Source organism: Lissotriton vulgaris, chromosome 8 (assembly GCF_964263255.1).
Source record: "Lissotriton vulgaris chromosome 8, aLisVul1.2, whole genome shotgun sequence".
NCBI lineage: Eukaryota > Metazoa > Chordata > Amphibia > Caudata > Salamandridae > Lissotriton > Lissotriton vulgaris.
Genome location: NC_141696.1, coordinates 518,023,672 through 518,037,696, shown reverse-complemented (window position 1 = coordinate 518,037,696; position 14,025 = coordinate 518,023,672).

The following is a 14,025-nucleotide window of genomic DNA, read 5'->3' as shown; positions in this document are numbered from 1 at the left end:
GACTAGGCCCATGCACCACTCACTACCCCTGGGCATAATGGTTGAAAACTAGGCAAAATGGTTGCAGGTCTAGGAACACTGCCTGCATTCAAAATGGCCACTTGCCTACCTGCACATGCCAGGGCCTGCCTGTACCAGCACTCAAAATGGCCCCCACCCACATGGCCTGTCCCCATGAACACCCCAAAAAATCGAAAAACACAGAAAAATCAGCACAATCCCATGCCATCCATGCCGTCCATGATGTTTAAAGTCAAGACACCCCACAGAATGACTAGGCCCATGCACCACTCACTACCCCTGGTCAAAAGGCCACAACAACAGCCCAAAAAATCGAAAAACACAGAAAAATCAGCACAATCCCATGCCATCCATGCCCTCCATGTTGTTTAAATTCAAGACACCCACAGAAAGACTAGGCCCATGCACCACTCACTACCCCTGGTAAAGAGGCAACAACAACAGCCCAAAAAATCGAAAAACACAGAAAAATCAGCACAATCCCATGCCATCTATGCCCTCCATGATGTTTAAATTCAAGACACCCCACAGAAAGACTAGGCCCATGCACCACTCACTACCCCTGGGCATAATGGTTGAAAACTAGGCAAAATGGTTGCAGGCCTAAGAACACTGCCTGCATTTAAAATGACCACTTGCCTCCCAGCACATGGCCAGAGCCTGCCTGTACCAGCACTCAAAATGGCCCGCACCCACATGGCCTGTCCCCACGAACACCCCACAAAATCGAAAAACACAGAAAAATCAGCACAATCCCATGCCATCCATGACCTCCATGATGTTTAAATTCAAGACACCCCACAGAAAGGCTAGGCCCATGCACCACTCACTACCCCTGGGCATAATGGTTGAAAGCTAGGCAAAATGGTTGCAGGCCTAAGAGCACTGCCTACATTCAAAATGGCCACTTGCCTCCCAGCACATGGCCAGGGCCTGCCTGTACCAGCACTCAAAATGGCCCCCACCCACATGGCCTGTCCCCATGAACACCCCAAAAAATCGAAAAACACAGAAAAATCAGCACAATCCCATGCCATCCATGCCCTCCATGATGTTTACATTCAAGACACCCCACAGAAAGACTAGGCCCATGCACCACTCACTACCCCTGGTCAAAAGGCCACAACAACAGCCCAAAAATCGAAAAACACAGAAAAATCAGCACAATCCCATGCCATCCATGCCCTCCATGATGTTTAAATTCAAGACACCCCACAAAAAGACTAGGCCCATGCACCACTCACTACCCGTGGTCAAAAGGCCACAATAACAGCCCAAAAACTCGAAAAACACAGAAAAATCAGCACAATCCCATGCCATCCATGCCCTCCATTATGTTTAAATTCAAGACACCCCACAGAAAGACTAGGCCCATGCACCACTCACTACCCCTGGGCATAATGGTTGAAAACTAGGCAAAATGGTTGCAGGCCTAAGAACACTGCCTGCATTCAAAATGGCCACTTGCCTCCCAGCACATGGCCAGGGCCTGCCTGTACCAGCACTCAAAATGGCCCCCACCCACATGGCCTGTCCCCATGAACACCTCAAAAAATTGAAAAACACAGAAAAATCAGCACAATCCCATGCCATCCATGCCCTCCATGATGTTTAAATTCAAGACACCCCACAGAAAGACTAGGCACATGCACCACTCACTACCCCTGGGCATAATGGTTGAAAGCTGGGCAAAATGGTTGCAGGCCTAAGAACACTGCCTGCATTCAAAATGGCCACTTGCCTCCCAGCACATGGCCAGGGCCTGCCTGTACCAGCACTCAAAATGGCCCCCACCCACATGGCCTGTCCCCATAAACACCCCAAAAAATCGAAAAACACAGAAAAATCAGCACAATCCCATGCCATCCATGCCCTCCATGATGTCTGAATTCAAGACACCTCACAGAAAGACTAGGCCCATGCACCACTCACTACCCCTGGTCAAAAGGCCACAACAACAGCCCAAAAATCGAAAAACACAGTAAAATTAGCACAATCCCATGCCATCCATGCCCTCCATGATGTTTAAATTCAAGACACCCCACAGAAAGACTAGGCCCATGCACCACCCACTACCCCTGGGCATAATGGTTGAAAACTAGGCAAAATGGTTGCAGGCCTAAGAACACTGCCTGCATTCAAAATGGCCACTTGCCTCCCAGCACATGGCCAGGGGGTGCCTGTACCAGCACTCAAAATGGCCCCCACCCACATGGCCTGTCCCCATGAACACCCCAAAAAATTGAAAAACACAGAAAAATCAGCACAATCCCATGCCATCCATGCCCTCCATGATGTTTAAATAAAAGACACCCCACAGAAAGACTAGGCCCATGCACCACTCACTACCCCTGGGCATAATGGTTGAAAACTAGGCAAAATGGTTGCAGGAGCTAGGAACACTGCCTGCATTCAAAATGGCCACTTGCCTACCTGCACATGGCCAGGGCCTGCCTGTACCAGCACTCAAAATGGCCCCCACCCACATGGCCTGTCCCCATGAACACCCCAAAAAATCGAAAAACACAGAAAAATCAGCACAATCCCATGCCATCCATGCCCTCCATGATGTTTAAATTCAAGACACCCCACAGAAAGACTAGGCCCGTGCACCACTCACTACCCCTGGTCAAAAGGCCACAACAACAGCCCAAAAAATCGAAAAACACAGAAAAATCAGCACAATCCCATGCCATCCATGCCCTCCATGTTTAAATTCAAGACACCCACAGAAAGACTAGGCCCATGCACCACTCACTACCCCTGGTAAAGAGGCAACAACAACAGCCCAAAAAATCGAAAAACACAGAAAAATCAGCACAATCCCATGCCATCTATGCCCTCCATGATGTTTAAATTCAAGACACCCCACAGAAAGACTAGGCCCATGCACCACTCACTACCCCTGGGCATAGTGGTTGAAAACTGGGCAAAATGGTTCCAGGCCTAAGAACACTGCCTGCATTCAAAATGACCACTTGCCTCCCAGCACATGGCCAGAGCCTGCCTGTACCAGCACTCAAAATGGCCCGCACTCACATGGCCTGTCCCCACAAACACCCCAAAAAATCGAAAAAGCACAGAAAAATCAGCACAATCCCATGCCATCTATGCCCTCCATGATGTTTAAATTCAAGACACCCCACAGAAAGACTAGGCCCATGCACCACTCACTACCCCTGGGCATAGTGGTTGAAAGCTAGGCAAAATGGTTGCAGGCCTAAGAGCACTGCCTGCATTCAAAATGGCCACTTGCCTCCCAGCACATGGCCAGGGCCTGCCTGTACCAGCACTCAAAATGGCCCGCACCCACATGGCCTGTCCCCACGAACACCCCACAAAATCGAAAAACACAGAAAAATCAGCACAATCCCATGCCATCCATGACCTCCATGATGTTTAAATTCAAGACACCCCACAGAAAGGCTAGGCCCATGCACCACTCACTACCCCTGGGCATAATGGTTGAAAGCTAGGCAAAATGGTTGCAGGCCTAAGAGCACTGCCTACATTCAAAATGGCCACTTGCCTCCCAGCACATGGCCAGGGCCTGCCTGTACCAGCACTCAAAATGGCCCCCACCCACATGGCCTGTCCCCATGAACACCCCAAAAAATTGAAAAACACAGAAACATCAGCACAATCCCATGCCATCCATGCCCTCCATGATGTTTACATTCAAGACACCCCACAGAAAGACTTGGCCCATGCACCACTCAGTACCCCTGGTCAAAAGGCCACAACAACAGCCCAAAAATCGAAAAACACAGAAAAATCAGCACAATCCCATGCCATCCATGCCCTCCATGATGTTTAAATTCAAGACACCCCACAAAAAGACTAGGCCCATGCACCACTCACTACCCGTGGTCAAAAGGCCACAATAACAGCCCAAAAACTCGAAAAACACAGAAAAATCAGCACAATCCCATGCCATCCATGCCCTCCATTATGTTTAAATTCAAGACACCCCACAGAAAGACTAGGCCCATGCACCACTCACTACCCCTGGGCATAATGGTTGAAAACTAGGCAAAATGGTTGCAGGCCTAAGAACACTGCCTGCATTCAAAATGGCCACTTGCCTCCCAGCACATGGCCAGGGCCTGCCTGTACCAGCACTCAAAATGGCCCCCACCCACATGGCCTGTCCCCATAAACACCCCAAAAAATCGAAAAACACAGAAAAATCAGCACAATCCCATGCCATCCATGCCCTCCATGATGTCTGAATTCAAGACACCTCACAGAAAGACTAGGCCCATGCACCACTCACTACCCCTGGTCAAAAGGCCACAACAACAGCCCAAAAATCGAAAAACACAGTAAAATTAGCACAATCCCATGCCATCCATGCCCTCCATGATGTTTAAATTCAAGACACCCCACAGAAAGACTAGGCCCATGCACCACCCACTACCCCTGGGCATAATGGTTGAAAACTAGGCAAAATGGTTGCAGGCCTAAGAACACTGCCTGCATTCAAAATGGCCACTTGCCTCCCAGCACATGGCCAGGGGGTGCCTGTACCAGCACTCAAAATGGCCCCCACCCACATGGCCTGTCCCCATGAACACCCCAAAAAATTGAAAAACACAGAAAAATCAGCACAATCCCATGCCATCCATGCCCTCCATGATGTTTAAATAAAAGACACCCCACAGAAAGACTAGGCCCATGCACCACTCACTACCCCTGGGCATAATGGTTGAAAACTAGGCAAAATGGTTGCAGGAGCTAGGAACACTGCCTGCATTCAAAATGGCCACTTGCCTACCTGCACATGGCCAGGGCCTGCCTGTACCAGCACTCAAAATGGCCCCCACCCACATGGCCTGTCCCCATGAACACCCCAAAAAATCGAAAAACACAGAAAAATCAGCACAATCCCATGCCATCCATGCCCTCCATGATGTTTAAATTCAAGACACCCCACAGAAAGACTAGGCCCGTGCACCACTCACTACCCCTGGTCAAAAGGCCACAACAACAGCCCAAAAAATCGAAAAACACAGAAAAATCAGCACAATCCCATGCCATCCATGCCCTCCATGTTTAAATTCAAGACACCCACAGAAAGACTAGGCCCATGCACCACTCACTACCCCTGGTAAAGAGGCAACAACAACAGCCCAAAAAATCGAAAAACACAGAAAAATCAGCACAATCCCATGCCACATGTTATGTTTATGTTATTAGTGGTTGAAAACTGGGCAAAATGGTTCCAGGCCTAAGAACACTGCCTGCATTCAAAATGACCACTTGCCTCCCAGCACATGGCCAGAGCCTGCCTGTACCAGCACTCAAAATGGCCCGCACTCACATGGCCTGTCCCCACAAACACCCCAAAAAATCGAAAAAGCACAGAAAAATCAGCACAATCCCATGCCATCTATGCCCTCCATGATGTTTAAATTCAAGACACCCCACAGAAAGACTAGGCCCATGCACCACTCACTACCCCTGGGCATAATGGTTGAAAACTAGGCAAAATGGTTGCAGGCCTAAGAGCACTGCCTGCATTCAAAATGGCCACTTGCCTCCCAGCACATGGCCAGGGCCTGCCTGTACCAGCACTCAAAATGGCCCGCACCCACATGGCCTGTCCCCATGAACACCTCAAAAAATCGAAAAACACAGAAAAATCAGCACATTCCCATGCCATCCATGCCCTCCATGATGTTTAAATTCAAGACACCCCACAGAAAGACTAGGCACATGCACCACTCACTACCCCTGGGCATAATGGTTGAAAGCTGGGCAAAATGGTTGCAGGCCTAAGAACACTGCCTGCATTCAAAATGGCCACTTGCCTCCCAGCACATGGCCAGGGCCTGCCTGTACCAGCACTCAAAATGGCCCCCACCCACATGGCCTGTCCCCATAAACACCCCAAAAAATCGAAAAACACAGAAAAATCAGCACAATCCCATGCTATCCATGCCCTCCATGATGTCTGAATTCAAGACACCTCACAGAAAGACTAGGCCCATGCACCACTCACTACCCCTGGTCAAAAGGCCACAACAACAGCCCAAAAATCGAAAAACACAGAAAAATCAGCACAATCCCATGCCATCCATGCCCTCCATGATGTTTAAATTCAAGACACCCCACAAAAAGACTAGGCCCATGCACCACCCACTACCCCTGGGCATAATGGTTGAAAACTAGGCAAAATGGTTGCAGGCCTAAGAACACTGCCTGCATTCAAAATGGCCACTTGCCTCCCAGCACATGGCCAGGGGGTGCCTGTACCAGCACTCAAAATGGCCCCCACCCACATGGCCTGTCCCCATGAACACCCCAAAAAATTGAAAAACACAGAAAAATCAGCACAATCCCATGCCATCCATGCCCTCCATGATGTTTAAATAAAAGACACCCCACAGAAAGACTAGGCCCATGCACCACTCACTACCCCTGGGCATAATGGTTGAAAACTAGGCAAAATGGTTGCAGGAGCTAGGAACACTGCCTGCATTCAAAATGGCCACTTGCCTACCTGCACATGGCCAGGGCCTGCCTGTACCAGCACTCAAAATGGCCCCCACCCACATGGCCTGTCCCCATGAACACCCCCAAAAATCGAAAAACACAGAAAAATCAGCACAATCCCATGCCATCCATGCCCTCCATGATGTTTAAATTCAAGACACCCCACAGAAAGACTAGGCCCGTGCACCACTCACTACCCCTGGTCAAAAGGCCATAACAACAGCCCAAAAAATCGAAAAACACAGAAAAATCAACACAATCCCATGCCATCCATGCCCTCCATGATGTTTAAATTCAAGACACCCACAGAAAGACTAGGCCCATGCACCACTCACTACCCCTGGTCAAAAGGCCACAACAACAGCCCAAAAAATCGAAAAACACAGAAAAATCGGCACAATCCCATGCCATCCATGCCCTCCATGATGTTTAAATAAAAGACACCCCACAGAAAGACTAGGCCCATGCACCACTCACTACCCCTGGGCATAATGGTTGAAAACTAGGCAAAATGGTTGCAGGTCTAGGAACACTGCCTGCATTCAAAATGGCCACTTGCCTACCTGCACATGCCAGGGCCTGCCTGTACCAGCACTCAAAATGGCCCCCACCCACATGGCCTGTCCCCATGAACACCCCAAAAAATCGAAAAACACAGAAAAATCAGCACAATCCCATGCCATCCATGCCGTCCATGATGTTTAAAGTCAAGACACCCCACAGAATGACTAGGCCCATGCACCACTCACTACCCCTGGTCAAAAGGCCACAACAACAGCCCAAAAAATCGAAAAACACAGAAAAATCAGCACAATCCCATGCCATCCATGCCCTCCATGTTGTTTAAATTCAAGACACCCACAGAAAGACTAGGCCCATGCACCACTCACTACCCCTGGTAAAGAGGCAACAACAACAGCCCAAAAAATCGAAAAACACAGAAAAATCAGCACAATCCCATGCCATCTATGCCCTCCATGATGTTTAAATTCAAGACACCCCACAGAAAGACTAGGCCCATGCACCACTCACTACCCCTGGGCATAATGGTTGAAAACTAGGCAAAATGGTTGCAGGCCTAAGAACACTGCCTGCATTTAAAATGACCACTTGCCTCCCAGCACATGGCCAGAGCCTGCCTGTACCAGCACTCAAAATGGCCCGCACCCACATGGCCTGTCCCCACGAACACCCCACAAAATCGAAAAACACAGAAAAATCAGCACAATCCCATGCCATCCATGACCTCCATGATGTTTAAATTCAAGACACCCCACAGAAAGGCTAGGCCCATGCACCACTCACTACCCCTGGGCATAATGGTTGAAAGCTAGGCAAAATGGTTGCAGGCCTAAGAGCACTGCCTACATTCAAAATGGCCACTTGCCTCCCAGCACATGGCCAGGGCCTGCCTGTACCAGCACTCAAAATGGCCCCCACCCACATGGCCTGTCCCCATGAACACCCCAAAAAATCGAAAAACACAGAAAAATCAGCACAATCCCATGCCATCCATGCCCTCCATGATGTTTACATTCAAGACACCCCACAGAAAGACTAGGCCCATGCACCACTCAGTACCCCTGGTCAAAAGGCCACAACAACAGCCCAAAAATCGAAAAACACAGAAAAATCAGCACAATCCCATGCCATCCATGCCCTCCATGATGTTTAAATTCAAGACACCCCACAAAAAGACTAGGCCCATGCACCACTCACTACCCGTGGTCAAAAGGCCACAATAACAGCCCAAAAACTCGAAAAACACAGAAAAATCAGCACAATCCCATGCCATCCATGCCCTCCATTATGTTTAAATTCAAGACACCCCACAGAAAGACTAGGCCCATGCACCACTCACTACCCCTGGGCATAATGGTTGAAAACTAGGCAAAATGGTTGCAGGCCTAAGAACACTGCCTGCATTCAAAATGGCCACTTGCCTCCCAGCACATGGCCAGGGCCTGCCTGTACCAGCACTCAAAATGGCCCCCACCCACATGGCCTGTCCCCATGAACACCTCAAAAAATTGAAAAACACAGAAAAATCAGCACAATCCCATGCCATCCATGCCCTCCATGATGTTTAAATTCAAGACACCCCACAGAAAGACTAGGCACATGCACCACTCACTACCCCTGGGCATAATGGTTGAAAGCTGGGCAAAATGGTTGCAGGCCTAAGAACACTGCCTGCATTCAAAATGGCCACTTGCCTCCCAGCACATGGCCAGGGCCTGCCTGTACCAGCACTCAAAATGGCCCCCACCCACATGGCCTGTCCCCATAAACACCCCAAAAAATCGAAAAACACAGAAAAATCAGCACAATCCCATGCCATCCATGCCCTCCATGATGTCTGAATTCAAGACACCTCACAGAAAGACTAGGCCCATGCACCACTCACTACCCCTGGTCAAAAGGCCACAACAACAGCCCAAAAATCGAAAAACACAGTAAAATTAGCACAATCCCATGCCATCCATGCCCTCCATGATGTTTAAATTCAAGACACCCCACAGAAAGACTAGGCCCATGCACCACCCACTACCCCTGGGCATAATGGTTGAAAACTAGGCAAAATGGTTGCAGGCCTAAGAACACTGCCTGCATTCAAAATGGCCACTTGCCTCCCAGCACATGGCCAGGGGGTGCCTGTACCAGCACTCAAAATGGCCCCCACCCACATGGCCTGTCCCCATGAACACCCCAAAAAATTGAAAAACACAGAAAAATCAGCACAATCCCATGCCATCCATGCCCTCCATGATGTTTAAATAAAAGACACCCCACAGAAAGACTAGGCCCATGCACCACTCACTACCCCTGGGCATAATGGTTGAAAACTAGGCAAAATGGTTGCAGGAGCTAGGAACACTGCCTGCATTCAAAATGGCCACTTGCCTACCTGCACATGGCCAGGGCCTGCCTGTACCAGCACTCAAAATGGCCCCCACCCACATGGCCTGTCCCCATGAACACCCCAAAAAATCGAAAAACACAGAAAAATCAGCACAATCCCATGCCATCCATGCCCTCCATGATGTTTAAATTCAAGACACCCCACAGAAAGACTAGGCCCGTGCACCACTCACTACCCCTGGTCAAAAGGCCACAACAACAGCCCAAAAAATCGAAAAACACAGAAAAATCAGCACAATCCCATGCCATCCATGCCCTCCATGTTTAAATTCAAGACACCCACAGAAAGACTAGGCCCATGCACCACTCACTACCCCTGGTAAAGAGGCAACAACAACAGCCCAAAAAATCGAAAAACACAGAAAAATCAGCACAATCCCATGCCATCTATGCCCTCCATGATGTTTAAATTCAAGACACCCCACAGAAAGACTAGGCCCATGCACCACTCACTACCCCTGGGCATAGTGGTTGAAAACTGGGCAAAATGGTTCCAGGCCTAAGAACACTGCCTGCATTCAAAATGACCACTTGCCTCCCAGCACATGGCCAGAGCCTGCCTGTACCAGCACTCAAAATGGCCCGCACTCACATGGCCTGTCCCCACAAACACCCCAAAAAATCGAAAAAGCACAGAAAAATCAGCACAATCCCATGCCATCTATGCCCTCCATGATGTTTAAATTCAAGACACCCCACAGAAAGACTAGGCCCATGCACCACTCACTACCCCTGGGCATAGTGGTTGAAAGCTAGGCAAAATGGTTGCAGGCCTAAGAGCACTGCCTGCATTCAAAATGGCCACTTGCCTCCCAGCACATGGCCAGGGCCTGCCTGTACCAGCACTCAAAATGGCCCGCACCCACATGGCCTGTCCCCACGAACACCCCACAAAATCGAAAAACACAGAAAAATCAGCACAATCCCATGCCATCCATGACCTCCATGATGTTTAAATTCAAGACACCCCACAGAAAGGCTAGGCCCATGCACCACTCACTACCCCTGGGCATAATGGTTGAAAGCTAGGCAAAATGGTTGCAGGCCTAAGAGCACTGCCTACATTCAAAATGGCCACTTGCCTCCCAGCACATGGCCAGGGCCTGCCTGTACCAGCACTCAAAATGGCCCCCACCCACATGGCCTGTCCCCATGAACACCCCAAAAAATCGAAAAACACAGAAAAATCAGCACAATCCCATGCCATCCATGCCCTCCATGATGTTTACATTCAAGACACCCCACAGAAAGACTTGGCCCATGCACCACTCAGTACCCCTGGTCAAAAGGCCACAACAACAGCCCAAAAATCGAAAAACACAGAAAAATCAGCACAATCCCATGCCATCCATGCCCTCCATGATGTTTAAATTCAAGACACCCCACAAAAAGACTAGGCCCATGCACCACTCACTACCCGTGGTCAAAAGGCCACAATAACAGCCCAAAAATCGAAAAACACAGTAAAATTAGCACAATCCCATGCCATCCATGCCCTCCATGATGTTTAAATTCAAGACACCCCACAGAAAGACTAGGCCCATGCACCACCCACTACCCCTGGGCATAATGGTTGAAAACTAGGCAAAATGGTTGCAGGCCTAAGAACACTGCCTGCATTCAAAATGGCCACTTGCCTCCCAGCACATGGCCAGGGGGTGCCTGTACCAGCACTCAAAATGGCCCCCACCCACATGGCCTGTCCCCATGAACACCCCAAAAAATTGAAAAACACAGAAAAATCAGCACAATCCCATGCCATCCATGCCCTCCATGATGTTTAAATAAAAGACACCCCACAGAAAGACTAGGCCCATGCACCACTCACTACCCCTGGGCATAATGGTTGAAAACTAGGCAAAATGGTTGCAGGAGCTAGGAACACTGCCTGCATTCAAAATGGCCACTTGCCTACCTGCACATGGCCAGGGCCTGCCTGTACCAGCACTCAAAATGGCCCCCACCCACATGGCCTGTCCCCATGAACACCCCAAAAAATCGAAAAACACAGAAAAATCAGCACAATCCCATGCCATCCATGCCCTCCATGATGTTTAAATTCAAGACACCCCACAGAAAGACTAGGCCCGTGCACCACTCACTACCCCTGGTCAAAAGGCCACAACAACAGCCCAAAAAATCGAAAAACACAGAAAAATCAGCACAATCCCATGCCATCCATGCCCTCCATGTTTAAATTCAAGACACCCACAGAAAGACTAGGCCCATGCACCACTCACTACCCCTGGTAAAGAGGCAACAACAACAGCCCAAAAAATCGAAAAACACAGAAAAATCAGCACAATCCCATGCCACATGTTATGTTTATGTTATTAGTGGTTGAAAACTGGGCAAAATGGTTCCAGGCCTAAGAACACTGCCTGCATTCAAAATGACCACTTGCCTCCCAGCACATGGCCAGAGCCTGCCTGTACCAGCACTCAAAATGGCCCGCACTCACATGGCCTGTCCCCACAAACACCCCAAAAAATCGAAAAAGCACAGAAAAATCAGCACAATCCCATGCCATCTATGCCCTCCATGATGTTTAAATTCAAGACACCCCACAGAAAGACTAGGCCCATGCACCACTCACTACCCCTGGGCATAATGGTTGAAAACTAGGCAAAATGGTTGCAGGCCTAAGAGCACTGCCTGCATTCAAAATGGCCACTTGCCTCCCAGCACATGGCCAGGGCCTGCCTGTACCAGCACTCAAAATGGCCCGCACCCACATGGCCTGTCCCCATGAACACCTCAAAAAATCGAAAAACACAGAAAAATCAGCACATTCCCATGCCATCCATGCCCTCCATGATGTTTAAATTCAAGACACCCCACAGAAAGACTAGGCACATGCACCACTCACTACCCCTGGGCATAATGGTTGAAAGCTGGGCAAAATGGTTGCAGGCCTAAGAACACTGCCTGCATTCAAAATGGCCACTTGCCTCCCAGCACATGGCCAGGGCCTGCCTGTACCAGCACTCAAAATGGCCCCCACCCACATGGCCTGTCCCCATAAACACCCCAAAAAATCGAAAAACACAGAAAAATCAGCACAATCCCATGCTATCCATGCCCTCCATGATGTCTGAATTCAAGACACCTCACAGAAAGACTAGGCCCATGCACCACTCACTACCCCTGGTCAAAAGGCCACAACAACAGCCCAAAAATCGAAAAACACAGAAAAATCAGCACAATCCCATGCCATCCATGCCCTCCATGATGTTTAAATTCAAGACACCCCACAAAAAGACTAGGCCCATGCACCACCCACTACCCCTGGGCATAATGGTTGAAAACTAGGCAAAATGGTTGCAGGCCTAAGAACACTGCCTGCATTCAAAATGGCCACTTGCCTCCCAGCACATGGCCAGGGGGTGCCTGTACCAGCACTCAAAATGGCCCCCACCCACATGGCCTGTCCCCATGAACACCCCAAAAAATTGAAAAACACAGAAAAATCAGCACAATCCCATGCCATCCATGCCCTCCATGATGTTTAAATAAAAGACACCCCACAGAAAGACTAGGCCCATGCACCACTCACTACCCCTGGGCATAATGGTTGAAAACTAGGCAAAATGGTTGCAGGAGCTAGGAACACTGCCTGCATTCAAAATGGCCACTTGCCTACCTGCACATGGCCAGGGCCTGCCTGTACCAGCACTCAAAATGGCCCCCACCCACATGGCCTGTCCCCATGAACACCCCCAAAAATCGAAAACCACAGAAAAATCAGCACAATCCCATGCCATCCATGCCCTCCATGATGTTTAAATTCAAGACACCCCACAGAAAGACTAGGCCCGTGCACCACTCACTACCCCTGGTCAAAAGGCCATAACAACAGCCCAAAAAATCGAAAAACACAGAAAAATCAACACAATCCCATGCCATCCATGCCCTCCATGATGTTTAAATTCAAGACACCCACAGAAAGACTAGGCCCATGCACCACTCACTACCCCTGGTCAAAAGGCCACAACAACAGCCCAAAAAATCGAAAAACACAGAAAAATCGGCACAATCCCATGCCATCCATGCCCTCCATGATGTTTAAATAAAAGACACCCCACAGAAAGACTAGGCCCATGCACCACTCACTACCCCTGGGCATAATGGTTGAAAACTAGGCAAAATGGTTGCAGGTCTAGGAACACTGCCTGCATTCAAAATGGCCACTTGCCTACCTGCACATGCCAGGGCCTGCCTGTACCAGCACTCAAAATGGCCCCCACCCACATGGCCTGTCCCCATGAACACCCCAAAAAATCGAAAAACACAGAAAAATCAGCACAATCCCATGCCATCCATGCCCTCCATGATGTTTAAAGTCAAGACACCCCACAGAATGACTAGGCCCATGCACCACTCACTACCCCTGGTCAAAAGGCCACAACAACAGCCCAAAAAATCGAAAAACACAGAAAAATCAGCACAATCCCATGCCATCCATGCCCTCCATGTTGTTTAAATTCAAGACACCCACAGAAAGACTAGGCCCATGCATCACTCACTACCCCTGGTAAAGAGGCAACAACAACAGCCCAAAAAATCGAAAAACACAGAAAAATC